The following is a 16,304-nucleotide window of genomic DNA, read 5'->3' as shown; positions in this document are numbered from 1 at the left end:
AATCACATAAGTGAAGATATCAAATCAAGAATTCAGATAAAAAGTACTCTATATTTTCAAAGAAATTACTAAAATGCTATATTTTAAATTGCTTTTATATAATAAAACAAAACATCAAAAGAGCTAAAGCATTTGGTTATGATTTTATAAAACAATAGATGCAGATGAAAAGCAGACTGAGGAAGATCAAGAAAGAAGTGAAATACAAAGCTGAGTTAAAAGGTTTTGATTGCTCTCCCCCTACCCAACACACAAATAGAATAAACATACTTGAGAGTTATAAAGAACAGGTATGAGAAAATGAAAAAAAGAATGCAAGGATCATAGAAAAAAACATTAAACTTAGAGGCAAATGGGACAAAATAGAACATAATGTTCCTAAACAAAATAAATGGAATAAATAGAGGAGAAAAAACAAAAATATAGGGGAAGAAAGTTTCCTGGAATAGCAAAAGTCTGGGAATAATAGCTGGAAATTTCTATCAAGGCATGCTTGTGCTAGAATTTCTGAACTTCAATGTTTGTGAAAGAACTAAAAGGGCTTGTGGGCATAAAAAGCAAATCATCCACAAAGGAGGTTGTGAGGGAAGGGGAGGAGAGATGAGGGTGGCCTTGGACTTTGCCAGTGGTACAAGACAATGAGACGTTTCCCTACAAACACTTGAGGAGAAAAACATATGACCCAAAATATTATAACCAGTCAAAATTACTGGTGAAGCACTGAATAATCATGAAACTACTTAACATACTAAATTATGGGTGCAAAGGATTAATTTAAATATATGTTAAGTAAATACTAGGAGTCTAGGGGAGGGAGAACACTGAACAAGTATAGGATTTGTGATTACGATTTTCACATTCTAAAATTAACAAGATTTTTAAAAATTCAGAAATGAGTAAAAGGAAAATGGGAGGAAATATAAATATGTTCATTTTTTCCATGATACTTTCTATAAATGAAAATGTTATTAAAAATAACATACTTAATTTTAACATTTTTCATAATACAAGAGTATCTTTTAGAGAGTGAAAGCTCTTGCAGTAGGAAAGTATTTACTTGACACTCAGCAATGCCTTTAATTATATTTGTTTTGCTTTATGATTAACTTCCATATAATTTAATGTCATAATTTACTATTTTTATAAATGAGAATACAATTCTCATCTATTTGTCTTCCTCTAACTCAATCTCTCTCTAAATATCTATCTATTTCTATCTCTTTTCCGCTCTCTCTCTCTCCACCCCCCGCCTGCCACCTCCATGTCTCTCCATAAAGCTATAACTGGAACAATTACACTAATATTTAAAGATGATTATTTCAAGATAGTAGGCTTTGGAATATAAACTTTTAAAGAAAATTTTTGTACTTATATTTTTAGAATCATTAAAAAAGATTTCTACATAAAACATTTAAGAAGAAAATAATTTTGTTCTGTAAGTTTTAGTAGTTCCCTCAAAAAATTGAATATCATAAGTAAAACCTAAGCATATCTGTAAATTTTCACATATGTTGGTATATATCATGGGTCAGCAAACTTTTTCTTAAAGGACCACATATTAAATATTTTAGGCTGTGGACCATATGATCTCTGTTGTAACTAAGCAACTCTGCTACTGTAGTAGGAAAGCAGAATAGACAACATGTAAACAAATTGGCATATTCTAATAAAACTTTATTTACAAAAATAAGTTTGTCCATAGGCCATTGTTGACTCCTAGTATATAAATTATATTGATACATCATTGGCTTTAGTTATCAAATACTTAGATATTAAATTTTCCAATATTTCTTTATCAAAAACAGAAATATGAAGGTAAAGAAATTATTACAAAATATACCTATTTAATAAATTTATCAATTTTATGTTCTTGTTCCAGATATTAATTACTATAATACTTAACCTTGATAGGAAAGGAGTGTATTGTTGAGTAACATACATACTTATTTACGTACACACAAATTTTAATACCTCTTGACTTCTCAAAAATGTCAAAATTTAAGAAGGAAAGAATAAAATTTGCTTCTAAGAGTTCTTCTACTCTCTGCTCAAGCTGATTTCTCCCCTACCACGTTACATTTACAACCTTGGTTAAAGAATCAGAATATAGGAGCTGGACTAGATCTCTGACTGTATCAAATTAAATAATTTTATTCACACAAGAAGGAAATCTACTAACACTGAGATTAAATGATTTATTTATGGGTACGCTACTAGTTCATGTCAAAGTCAGGACTGACATGCAGTCTCCTGGCTACCATTGCAGAGTTTTGTCATTACACCATGCTATTGAATACAGCATGGTTCAAGCCAGAGAGGAACCAGTTAATCAGAGATTAACTAACTGATTATCATATTAGGAATGTACTTACACTGAGTCCTCTGTTCTCAGCACTTAATACTTATCCTACTTCTATTCTTTCCCTATTTTTATAACAGTTTTATACATAAAGTTACTTAAAGGCAATCAGTCGTTACACAGAGAGAAGTAATACTGCTCTATGTATACCTGGTTTCATTAAGAAGCAGCCCCTTTGGTAAAATAGCAAAAGCCACAGATGCAGCTGTCTTCCTTTCTCAGTCATTTCTATTAGTTTACATCAGTGCTTCTCAAACTTTAACATGTATCAGAATCCCTTGGCTAAAACACAGATTATTGGGCCCAACTCCAGAGTGTCTGATTCTGTGGGTTTGAGATGAGGCATGAGAATTTGCATTTCAGACACATATCCATGTGGTGCTGATGCTAGTAGTCTGGGTAAAACACTTTGAAACCTACTAGTTTAGATTCTCAGTCCTAAAGGCAAATTATAATTACCAGGGGAGTTGTTAATACACTAATGCCAGGGCTCTGTTATCCATTAAAATAGAATGTCTGGGGCTTGGGACCACGTCTCAGTATTTTGTTTCTTTTTTTCTTTTTGGTTTAGTTAATTATTTAATTCACATATTGTAATTGTACATATTTACAGGGTGCAATTTGATGTTTCAATGCATGTCTGTTATATAATGATCTAATCAGGTTGACAGCATATTCATCACCTTACACGCTTACTGTTTCTTTGTGGTGAGAACCTTCAGAAGCCTCTCTTCTAGCTATTTTGTAATACACAATATTTTACTGCTAACAGTAGTCATTCTATTATGCAATAGAAACCAGAATTTATTCCTTCTAATCGTAACTTTCTGTCCATTGACCAACTTTCCCCTCATTCCCCACTCTCTTCCCCAGTCTCTAATAAGTGTTGTTCTACTCTCTGCTTCTATGTGGATATTATTACAGTAGTTTCGAAAAGTGTCTCAGGTGATTTCAAAATACAGCCAAGGCTGAGAAAAAATTAAGAAAAATAATGATCTAAAAAGTTTATTTGGTCTTTTGAATTAGTGCAATATTTCCTTTTCTTAACATATTCCTTTATTAAATGGGGACAATTTTTATGCAGTCATTTCATGATAAGGAATAAATGAAATAGTATAAAGATGACTTTACCAAGTGATTCTACAAATTTAGGGTAATTTAAATTTAGTAAATTTTATGCTACAAACTACTTAGAACATAAGGTGGTTAAGAATTTTCCTTTCAAAATGTTTTTGTAAAATTTTTGCCATTTATAAAATTACTTTATGCCTCAGACCTTTAAATTATCTTTATTAGCATGTATAGACAAAATTTAGATACTAACTCCTAAAACTTTAACTCTTAATTTTTCTCCATACAGTGAAATATGCAAATGTACTTTGTATGGACATACAGACTCCGTGAACAGCATTGAGTTTTTTCCTTTCTCCAATACTCTTCTCACGGGTTCTGCAGACAAGTCCTTGTCTCTATGGGATGCAAGAACGGTAAGCAAATTATCCACCGTTTTCCTAGGATTTGATATGTCTAATCACTCTTACTCTCAGGCATTGGGCACAACTTAAAAAGTGATTGTGTAAGGGTATGCAAGATAAAAGGATGGTAATAAGTTCCTACTTATAAGATCCTTTCTATGTATTCCTATCTATTCTGCCTCCTAAGTGCTAGTCTGTCAAAATAATAAAATTACCACATTCAACATTAATTCAATTGTTTATTGAGCTAGAAACTCTGCTGGTTCATGGGAAACAAAAGGGAAACACATTGTACCTTCCCTTAAGCAACTTGGAGTTTGGTAAAGAAAAGAGAATTGATTATTTTAATGAAATGGGATATGTTTTAAAATGGAAGATCAACGAGAACCCACATCTGCTGGAAGAGTGTGGATGGTCTCCAAGGGAGGCTATTCTTGAGCAGAGATTTGGAGGGTAAGTAGGATATGCAGGTAACCTGGAGAAGAATGGATTCTAGGAAAAGGCAATACATGTACAAAGCCCCATAGAAGCATGAGGCCACAATGGCATATTCTGAGAATAACAATATACATGGATAGAGCTTAAGGAAAAAGAGAAAAATGACAGGCAAGAATGTACAGATAGACAAGGACAAGATCATGAATTATTTAAGCTTTAAACTATTTCAGAGGGACTCTATTAAAGAGTGTTAAGCAAACAAGGCAACATAATCAGATTGATAGTAGAGTAAGAGAACCAGTTTCATGAGGAATGTGATGTACCAGGTTCGAGGAGATGAGAATTTGAGCTAGAATATTGTCTGTGAGGATGAAAAGGAGAAAATGGATTAAAGATAGGAAGTTTACCAGAATTTTGAGAGTAATTGGTGATGGAGATTATGGCAGGAGGTGGAGTTTAGGGTGACCAACTCTTTCGATTTATATAGGACTGAGATTTTTCCTAAGTCATAGAAAAATCTCAGTTTCAGAGCTAAAATTGGACAGTCCTGGACAACTGTGGGTTCAAGAGTGAATTTAATGTAAAGAAACGGAAAAAAAAAATGTAGGGACTACCCTTTCAGTTTGACTGCGAATATGAATAGGAGAAAAGATTGTATCTCTAGGGTCAAAGGAAGGATCCTCCTTTATTCAGATAGTAGACAGCATGTTTATTTGTTTAGGGGCAAGAGCAGGGTGAGAGAAAGGAACTGAAGGTGCAAGTAAGACAAGAGATAACACAAGTTTATTGAGCACAGATTTGCATAACTTGAAGAATGCCAAAATGTACAGAACAAGGTCCCTGTAGCCTAGTTAGCAATATTGGATAAAGATTACAAGGAAAACAAGGACTCCAGAAAAGACAAAATATCTGTAGTTTCTGGTACCTAGGTCAATGAAAAAGAGTACTTGTAATTTCTTCCCATTTATCTTCCCATATGCAAAACTTGATTGGCATAAATAAAGGAATATGATGATGGATGGTGTGAACAGGGGTAGAAGTTCAGTATGTGAGGCCCTATTTAGTCCTCTGAGGCAAATTTATTTAGGATGAATGGAGAACAATACATCCTCAGCCTCACATATTATAGGAAAAAAGCTAATGGTAGAGCTGCACATTTCTTAGTCACATATTGCAAAGATTCAGACTTCTGAGGAAGCAGAAGTCAAGGGGGCATTGTGGGAAGAGTATATCAAACATGACTTTAGAATAAGATCAGAATGATTTGTTGTTGGGTACAAAGGTCCCACAACCCCCTCCTTGCTTTAAAATAGCTTAGACACTGATGCAGTGGACTTCACTCCTGCTAATGGAGAATCAATGGAAAAGAAAGATTTTCAACACATTTAGCCCTAAAAACTTAGATGTGAAGTGTGTATAAAAACAATTGGTAAAGGAATACCCATAGAAAAAAATATTAATTTAGCAGTGACCTAAATCTTATGTTCATTTTCTATTGACTTCAGGTTCTCTCTCTCTCTCTGTCTCTCTCTCTCTCAAATACCATAATTGAATGTTCTAAGAAAGTATATTTCTTATTTACTTTCCCTCATGTGAAAAACTGAAGTACTAATGCTTGGAAGTAAAACTACTCTAATTAAAAAAGAAAAAGGCTCTCATATATCTGCCTTAAGTATATATAGTTGTTTGTTGATGGTGACTTTCCTCCCTGATGTTGTAAGCTCTTTCTGTACTATTCTTATTCCCCAGAGTGTCAGGAAAAAAAGGAAGATTCAGCACAGCACAGTGCCTTTAGCATAGTAGTAGTAACAGAACTGCATTTAGAATAAATGTAAGAGTGTAGAAGAGTCTGTGAATCCCAATGGTATCACTTTAATCAATATAAATATTCTTAAATTGACTCAATGGCAAATTAATATTTATATTACTAATATTATCATTGTAATTTTATTATACATGCTAGCTTTATATTAATTAATACTAGAAAAAGGGCTCTAAAATATTTGGTATAAATGAAATGTTATTCATAAGTATATAGTAAATGCATCATTGATTAGAAATAAAGTTCATTTAATGAGTTTATTTTCTGAAAATATTCTCAAACCAAGTAGTTGCAAAAATTAAATTGATATCTATGTACTGTAGAAAACTAGCATGGAAAGCACAGAGAATTCACTTAATTTAGTTATAAATAATTATATGAGGCAAATTGTTAACTAAAATATTAAAATACTAAATTATACAAATAAAATATGAGAGCAATACTAAAATTAAACAGAATCATATCACTAAAGCTGCATTAGGCAATTTTGATGACTTTGTTTCAGATGTACCTTATTTATTTAAAAAACAAAACAAAACAAACCTTGAATCACCCAGATCTTTAAAAATTCATATTATATGCGTAGCTTTTAAAGGTACATGTTATATGTGGCCCATATAATATGGAATTATTAGTTGTTTTTTATCCAAATGGTTCATAAGGAAGTTAAAATAAATTTATATTTATAGTTAAATATTATGAGGTGCTTAAAAGGGCAGCCAGGATAGCTATAGTTTTTTTTCTGTGCAATAGTAATAACTATATAGCATATTGATATGGATGACATTATCTGACTTACAACATAAATTGCATCCCTGGTATACTGGCGTGCTTCTTCTTGATAATTTTTAGACTATATTAATTCCTTGATCAATGATAAATTGTCAGGTTATACTGAAGTTCTGGACCTAAAAGGAGATGAATGACTTCCTTCTATTATTAACAAAGCAGTAACAGTATATTTTGTCACCTCACTGTGATCAATTACTATTGAGACACCCTCTAAAATATTTTTTGATGAAACATGAAAGTGACCAGTGGATTATATTCCTATAAATTCGTTTTAAACCTCCTTCTCCCACTCTCAAACATATTAGTTTTAAATCATTAATCTAATCTAACAGCTTATTATCAAAGATATGATTGTGGAGACCTCTAAGTCAAACTCTAAGTCAACTGGACATATCAGCTCTGAATTTGTGGGGGATAAGGAGAGGGATATAAATCTTTATAATTACCAAACTGAGGCTATAAAATAACTTGCAGTTTGGGAACTCGTGAAATTGCTCTGTTTTACAGGGCTGTGTATATTTTTCTTCAAGTTATGAAACAGTAAAACTATTTTATTAAAATTAAAAAATAAGATTGTCAGAAAATGTTATAACATATAGTAAATTTAATGAAAAATAATAATGCCCTTCCAAATAGCAACATGCAACATCCTAATGTACATCAGTGATTTGGAAGCCTGTTTAAAATAAATGCAATGTGATGAGTAGTCATTCACAAGCCCAGTGAAAATAAGGCTTTTGATTTATTTTTAAAGGAAAGAATGTGGTCACTGTACAGTAAAACATAGAATGAGAATGAGCTGAGTAATGCATCTATGAGTTGCATCAGGGCTGGGCTGGCTACAAAGTTGCTGACCTTTTATCTCTCAATGAATAGGACACAGAGGGTTTGTGACCTGGACTGCCTTTGGTGGCTGTGGCTTGCTCTTTATACTAACTAACTGCAGGCATCCATTCAGCATACAGCATCCTCCTGATTTAGCTTTAGCCAAAAGATCTAGCAAGTGGTCACTGTGAGTTCCTATAAAGTGGAAAAACTGCAAACTCACAAAAAGTGTTAACCTTTTTGGTGTCTGCCTCATGTCTACTCAAAAGTTCAGCTTGCACATTGCACTGTTGGTTTCTTGAGATGGGCTCTGGTAAACTCTTAGAGAAGCCTAAGTTATTCAGAAGGCTGAAGTTGGAAATGAAGGTAAAGCTGGTACCTTTGCTCCTTTATTCCTCCGCCATATTCAGCTTAGTAATATATTGGAGATCTATGTGCCAAGCAACATCCTAGGTTCTAGAGAAATGATGTGACAGAGTCCCTGACCTCAGTGAACACACAGACATTTAGGAAGCAGGGATAAAGATTAAGATAAAGCTTTGGCTTTTTTTATGTACCAAAGCTCACTATCACAAGAGCTGATTTTATGGTTAACCTTTACTGAATATGTACTATGCACCATCACTATACCTGCAACATCTATAGAATGCTTCCAGGAATCTGATCTGGTGGGTATCATGTTATCTTTATTTTCCAGTTGAGAAAACGGAAGCTTCGGTAGGAAAAATAAGTTAGCCCAGCTAAGCCAACTGCTCAGTGGCAGAGTCAGGAATAGGCTACCTCTCCAACTTCAGTCTGCCCTCTTCTTGCCCGTTGGCCATTTCCATGCCTTTTAAAATCTACTTACTTAACCTCTTCAGATTTCTAACACAGTAGTCTCCAAACGTTTTTGGTAAAAATGTTTTAAGCATTTACTGCTATTATGATATTTTATATATGTAATAATATATATATACATACCTGAAATAAAAAGAATGACAGCAAGATATAATTAGCAATATTTAAAAATTCTGTATTGTTATTTTATGTCCTCTGATTTTGATTGGTTCTGACCAAACAATAACAATAGTATTACAGTGTTATCTCAGTGACAAAAGATAATTCATATTTATATTTTCAAAAAATACTGTTTTAATGATTGCAACTAATGACTATAATTCAACAATTCACAAATCCATTCTATGATTGGATTTAGCAGCTATGAGAGTTGAAAATGATCCCCTAAAAAACATACAAAACTCTAAAAGGAAAAAAAAGCATCATTGTCTGTACCTACCAATATGCAGACTCGACTTTCAAATTCATCCACTAATTATGCAAAGGTATTTTTGTTAAAATTTTGCTAAGCTTTTTTCTTATCCTGAGGTCAACGAGTTGGTCTTATAAATTGATCAGAAGTTATCAAATATTTTAAAACAAGGTTAGAAAATTCTGCTTCTACATTTTTAAAACAGTTAGATGGAAGCACTTTTAAAGGTTACTGTCCTTACATAGATCTCGCAGGGGAAACGGTGTCAAATATCTGTTATCAAATGTTCTGTAGCACAAGTTTCTTTTGAAAGTGGTTCCTTTTTTTTTCTGCTCACTGTAAAAATGTCACCTTTACTTTGATAGAATGATTAATTGTATTATTACTTTCAAAAATGTCTGCTTATAGCACACTGTTGGCAAATGCTTGTCATGACAAGAAGGTCAACAAATTGGGAATACTTGTGTTTTGGGGAAAAAAGCATAACTCATCTTTAAGGTCAACTTTCTTTTAAATGCTTTGCTGAAAAATAATTATGAAATTTTATGGGGGTAGGAAACATCTTTTTGATCACTCCCTGGCTCAACACAAAAGACTATGAAGATTCTAACCATCAAAGGACTAGTTTACATAAAATTAATCAACTTAAAAATATCCAAAATGCTCCAAACTACAAAAATATTCAACATAAAAGAAGCTTCATTGCATTGTTTTTACATATTGTGATGCACCTTGCCTTGGAAACCTTGATTCAAAGGCCTTCATATTACACATATCCTATGCAAAAGCAAGGACTTTCTTCCTAAATAAATAGCATTAGCTACCATCAGTTTTTTTAAAACACATTATATCCTAAATAAATAGCGTTAGCTACCTAAATAGAGTTAACTGCCATCAGTTTTCTCCCTAAATAAATAGCATTAGCTAATAGCAATTACCTACTGTTAGTTTTTTAAAATACACTAACCACATGAAATACAATGCTCTTTCCTTTGAAAAGCTTTGCCTTTGTTATTTCATCTGCCCAGCATATCTTTTCCCCTTGTCAACAGGAGAATTTGCATGTATCCTTAAGGTTTACTTTGCCTTCTCTCAAAAGCTCTCCAGGCTTGTTCCTGTATATTAGGTGTCCCAAGAGACAAAGAAGAAAACTTTGTACCACATAGAATTTTGCTAATTATTTCTTTGTAAAGTACTTAAAATGTTAAACTTGGTAAGTGAGGCCTTTTTTTCCACAATAAGATGAGCCTTACCAATTTGCTAACATTTTACGTAATTGCTAATGGCTTTAGAGATGTGCTACAAGTAGCTATATTTGAAAAAATAAATGTACTTAAATGTGTGTCTATAGAACCTGCCATGTTTGTCAGATATAGTGTATTTCATTTTAATTTCTTTTCCTTTCTTCCATTTCTATTGATGCCAAAGCATAGCACAAAATTGCCACTAAATAAATATTTAAGAAATATATAAATTATGCAATTTTGTGTCCCCAGGTTTATGCACCTCTTTCTTTTCCAATAACAATATAGTCCACCTCTTCTGCTTCTATAATTTGATGACACGGACTTTATCAGACTTCTGAAGTTATCTGTCCATCAGTTCCCAATATTGCCTCTGAAAGAATGTAGTTTTCCATTTCCTCAAAGTTATCTTCATTTTATTATAACTTTTATTTCAGACTAATAAACCTCTTCTTTTCCCCTCATTTTTCTCTGGCTACCTGTGTAGCTTCCAGTATGTTATCACTTTAATGCTCAACAGTCTCTGTTTTCCAAATAATTTCTCTTACTTCATTAAAAATATGGTAGAAACTGTGTTCTAAGGCAAGTTACACTGATTAAGATGGACATTATGTTTTTTTTTCCAGAGTATCATTAGTATCAAAAGTAAAAAATGCTGATTTTCCACAAACATAACTAACTGGCTTATTCTTAATATCTTTCCCAAGAGGAGTAACATTTGGATAGGTATCAATTGCTTCTTAAAGCATTCATTTAAAAAATTCACTTATTGTATGTGTTTTATAAAATGCATAAGATTTTCATAACTTACATTAGCATCATTTAAATTTGCCATTGGGTTTAGGTGTAAGTACATAGATTGTAAGTTATTATAGACTGTGAATCAAATGTTTTGCTTTTTAGGTAGAACAGAATTTTACCAATAATCTACTTTTTATTAAAAATAAGTATTTTTAATACATAGTAAAACCATTTTTATATTAAAGAGATCAATTTAATATGCTACAAGATTTTGAAAAATTGTTATTTAACTCTGCTAAAATTGTTGTATACCTCATACCCTCCACATAAAACATTTGCATACATATCACAAATACCATCATTCTTTCCCTCATTTCCTTCGCAGTTAATATAAATAGCATTACAGTGGCCAGCAGCGGGAAGACTAGATTTTTGTATATGGGTATCAGCCTTTAAAAAAAGGCTTTCAGTAATGGAAACAATGATTCATAATGACTGTGTATTTCCAACTGATATGCATAGATTAGTTTTATGAGATTATTTCAGTTCTGTAAGAGTTAGAAATAATTCCTTCATACTTTATGAAGTTCATTTAAATTTCATCCAGTAAAATGTAATATAAAGATATGGTATAGTAGGATGAGATAAGAATAAGTAAAATCTCTAATTCATTGTTTAGAATAACTTGAATATTCTCAATACTCCTGTCATAGTTAATATATCCTATTGTAATATCTTTTATGTTGATTTGTATGGTTTGGATCAAATTCTATGATTGGAAGTAACAAGCCAAAAGAAAATACCAGGAACTAAAAAGTCATCCTTTGAATAAAAGTAACATGAGCTAAATCTTCTCAGAAATTTTCCCCATATGTTTGCCCAATTGATTTTTATTTCATTAGTGAAAAGCCTTATTTTTTAAATCAATTTTAGGGTATTTATATTATTGTCTAAGAGGGTATGAAATTTAGACAGAGCAAAATAGACAATTTAGTTCCTCATATTTTTAATATCTGTAATGAAAATAGCATTTATTCTGTCAGGCACTTTAGACACATGATTATATTTAATCATAACAAACAACGTTGCAAGTTAGAGAATATTTTCACCATATTTTAGATGAAGTAACTGAGGATCAGAGATGTTAAATAACTTTTTCAAAGTCTACAACTGTAAGTGTTAACCTTGAGATTGCAACTCTGTTCCTTCTAGTGTCAAAGTCCAGGTCTCCTTAGCGCAACATGTTATCTCTGTTTTAACATGATGTTAAGTACGACCTGATTATCAAAAGGCATTTGAAAGCATCTGCTTCTGACACTGGGTTTGATGCTGTTCCAGATAAAATTAAAGCCCTTTGAGTCTAATTCAAGTTCATCACTTTGTCCCCTTTGCCACCAAGTAGGTTCTTAAGGAAGAGTAAAGATTAATATATTATAAAACATAGTTATTTAATTCAATATTTTATAAAATTATACAACACATTCTAAAGTTAAAGATATTTGTTTACCCCCTCTTTGAATAATATTAATGACTATTTCTTCCTTTTATTCAGATTGCCAGTGGAATTATAGGGATAGATGATTGATAGGGAGTTAAGACCAAAGAAGAGGCATGTATCTACCTTTTTATCTATTTGAAATGAATAAGAAATAGGATTATCACATATAAATATTGAAGGTACTTTAATCATAAAATGTGTTTGACCAACAGGAAACTCCAGTGCATTGCCTTCAGCCTTTTCTGCCTTGAGTATAGTGTAGAGAAAATATATTAATCGATTTTGAAGTCAGATAGAATGGACTTTGAGACCAACTTCTATTACTTCCTGGTTGTGTGTGGTGAGGCATAATATGTAATACCTGTAAAATTCAACATTCTCTGTTTCTTCTCAGGTGTCAGGCAGATGTGGGTGGGGGAGGGGATGGGTGTATACATAGATGAAGAGTGCCATGCACACTGTCTGGGGGATGGACAGTTTCAAAGCTCTGACTCAGGGGGGCGGGGGGGACAAGGGCAATATACGGAACCTAAACTTTTGTACCCTCACAATATGCTGAAATAAGAATTAAAAAAAATTCAACATTCTCTTTTAAAATGAGAATATTAATTAATTAAATCACAGTTAGCACTGGGAGTATTTATTTGGATGTTAAAAAGGGTCAGTATTTTTCCCTTTGTTGGGAGCTGAGAATACTGGTGACAAGTCTTCTCATGATTTGTGGTTCTGTCTCTTTGGTTGATGGGTTAAATGATGCTTAATGAAATTAAATAATTCCATTGCAGATTGCTTCACACAGTGTTTTGTCTGTTGCTGTCACTTTCAAGAACTCAGTGACTGTAATTCATTGCATCAATTTGTAATTCCACAGCCTGTTTAGTGTTTATTTGACCTATCTTACTGTGGTCTCTTAATTTCAGTTCAACATCTAGGAATTCTTAGGAATAATCTTGTCATTGTTATTTATTCTTTTATACATTCAACCCATTAAAACTTCAATAGTGATGGCTTGGATATACATCAAGATACTCTTAACTTTGAATTCATTGTAGCACTACATGTTAATTATAATTTTAGGTGCCATGGATGAAACTATTATAGAAATTAAATACAGCATTTTTGGCAAGAATTGCTGGCATCCTGCTGTGGTTGTGATTGTGATCAGTGTAAGAGAAAACAAAACCTCTTATTATATAGATCTACAGCACCAGAAAATTATTAACAGTTAATTAAAGTACATTTCTAATGAATAATCACGAATGTTCCTTGTAATCATGTTTTTTTTGACCATTTATTATATACTAAAGCATTTCATTCAATAAAGAAAATACTGAAAAAGAAAACAAGCTGCCTTGTGTGCTGCCTCGTGTATCCTCCCATTTGTGGCAGTTGTGCATTCTATATATAAAGACAGAAACTCTTAAATTTAATCACACATCAAACTTAAATCATAACCTTCTGTAAAAGATATACTTGAAATGGCCATTTGTTGCTTATCTGACTAACCAGCATCCAAGAAACAGTCTCATTTGAGGGGAAATTGACAATGTATGAAATTTGGAGGGAGGCAGGGCTGAAGAGATGTCAGCAAAAGACAACAAAGATTAAAGCATAATTTATTGACGGAAGAGAAGCTAGAAGTTGTTTATCCATAAGCAGTTTCTTTGGAAAGCCAATAACAACCATACTTAGACCTACTTTGCTTTATTATATTTATCACCTTATAATTTCTACTATTTCAATAACCATATATATTTACAGAAACAATAAATATGTAGTTTTAGAATTAATAAAAATATCATAAAGTTAGACCAGTAAAATTAAATGGAAAAAATCAGTAACTTTCTTCTCTGTTGACAAATAAAAACAAAAGTTAGTAATGCAAATTAACATAAAAACTATATGAAAATGTTTATGTAATGTAGAAGAATATTTATTCTTCTACATTCTTCTAATGTAGTAGAATATTTATCTACATAATAATGAAATGTGTAAGTAAATATTGACCCACATATAAGGAAATGCTAGGTCCTTTTTTTTTGAAACATTAATCAGGATTTTATTAACAAGTGACCTTTTTAATACTCTATTGTCAGAAGAATATGTCTTTTTTATTTTTTTTGTTATATTAATTTTATTTTATTTTATTTTTTATATTGTTTATTTCAGCTTATTATGGGGGTACAAAAGTTCAGGTTATATATATTGCCCATGTCCCACCCATCCCCCCAAGTCAGAGCCTCAAGCATGTCCATTCCCCAGACAGTGCGCATCGCATTCATCATGGAGGTATACACCCATCCTGTCCCCCCACCCCCCACCTCAGTCCGATACTCAATTGGAGTTATTCCCAAATGTGCACTTAGGTGATGATCAGGAAAACCAATTTGCTGGTGAGCTCATGTGGTGCTTATTGGGATACTTCACTTAATAGAATGAGTTCCAACTCTCTCCAGGAGAACAAAAGGGATTCTATATCACCGTTATTTCTTATAGCTGAGTAATACTCCATGGTATACATATACCACATTTTATTAATACACTCGTGTATTGATGGACACTTGGGTTGTTTCCACATCTGCAACTGTGCATTGTGCTGCTATAAACATTCTAGTGCAGATGTCTTTTTTATAGAATGTCTTTTTTTCCTTTGGGTAGATGCCCAGTAATGGGATTGCTGGATCAAATGATAATTCTACTTGTAGCTCTTTGAAGTATCTCCGTATTACTTTCCACAGAGGTTGTACTAGTTTGCAGTCCCACCAGGAGTGTATGAGTATTCCTATCTCTCTGCATCCACAACAACCTTTATTGGTTGAAAGAGATAAACATGTCACTTCTTTAAAAGTAATATGTAGGTTTAATGAAATTCCACGGAAGATCCTAATATTTTTGCTTTTGGTGTTTTGGGAAAACAAAGTGATTCAAGCCTTATGTCTTATTAAATAAGAGCAATTTATAAAATAAAACTGTAAAAAAAAGACTGATAAGACTATCCTGGCAGATATTAATCTATAAAGTTACTATAGAGTAAAACATTGTAGAACTAAAGAAAGACTGATAACCCAATCAATGAAATAGAAGATAGAGCTGTGAAACAGATCCTAATTGTGTAGTATATAATATATGCCCTTTATTTCAAAAGAGAAGTCTCCTTGAGATTTCTTAAAGGAATCAGGCTGATTGTCTTTTTTCCCCTTCATCCTTTTTCCATTTTGGTCTGTTGTTGCTGATTCCCAAATCCCTGTCTGTCTGAATCTTTTATATCTCTTGACTTTGGATATCTGGTTAAAATTTCATCTACTTCAAAGAGTCTTTATTCCACTGTTCAACAAGTTTTTTTTTTAATATTTTTAATTTCTTTATTACACAAGTAAGACACTGTTTGATGTAGGAAAAGTGGGCTTTTCAAAGATACTAAAAAAAAACTCTCTAAAGATAATTAATGATAGAATTTTAGTGTTATAACCTGTCAGATGTTTATATGCTATAGATAGTATTTACCTTAAAACCCTTCTATTCATAATAGTAGCATTGTGCTATACCTAGTATTAGGGAAGCTAATTTTTCTTTAATAACATCTTGAAAATTATTTTAAATATTATTATATATAGAGTCTTATTATCAATGTATCATGGATACTTTATAGTTAATTATATAGATGTATCACTGTTTACTTGGACAAATCTCTTACTACTGGATATTTGGATTATTTCTAAATATGTGATCCTCTAAATAAGACTGCAGAAAACATCCTTGCAGGTTTATTTTTGTCACATTTGTCAATTCATCTTACTGAGGTACATTTGCAGATAGTATAATCTGAATTTTAAAAAGTATTTAAATAATATTGACAAAGGC

The 16,304-nt window shown here is 32.2% G+C and overlaps 1 protein-coding gene across 1 annotated transcript in view; it reads left to right on the top strand.

The window, feature by feature from the left end:
- The first annotated feature begins 3,723 nt into the window (after positions 1–3,723).
- Positions 3,724–16,304, top strand: part of LOC123643397 (sperm-associated antigen 16 protein-like) — a 312,541-nt gene continuing 299,960 nt past the window's right edge. Inside the window, exon 1 of the mRNA XM_045558912.1 lies at positions 3,724–3,846. The gene's annotated coding sequence lies outside the window, so the exon portion shown is untranslated. The remainder of the gene's footprint in view (positions 3,847–16,304) is intronic.

The sequence above is a fragment of the Lemur catta genome, chromosome 8 (genome assembly GCF_020740605.2).
Source record: "Lemur catta isolate mLemCat1 chromosome 8, mLemCat1.pri, whole genome shotgun sequence".
Taxonomy (NCBI): Eukaryota; Metazoa; Chordata; class Mammalia; order Primates; family Lemuridae; genus Lemur; species Lemur catta.
Note: the sequence above shows the minus strand (reverse complement) of the source record. Positions and strands in the feature narration are given on the sequence as shown.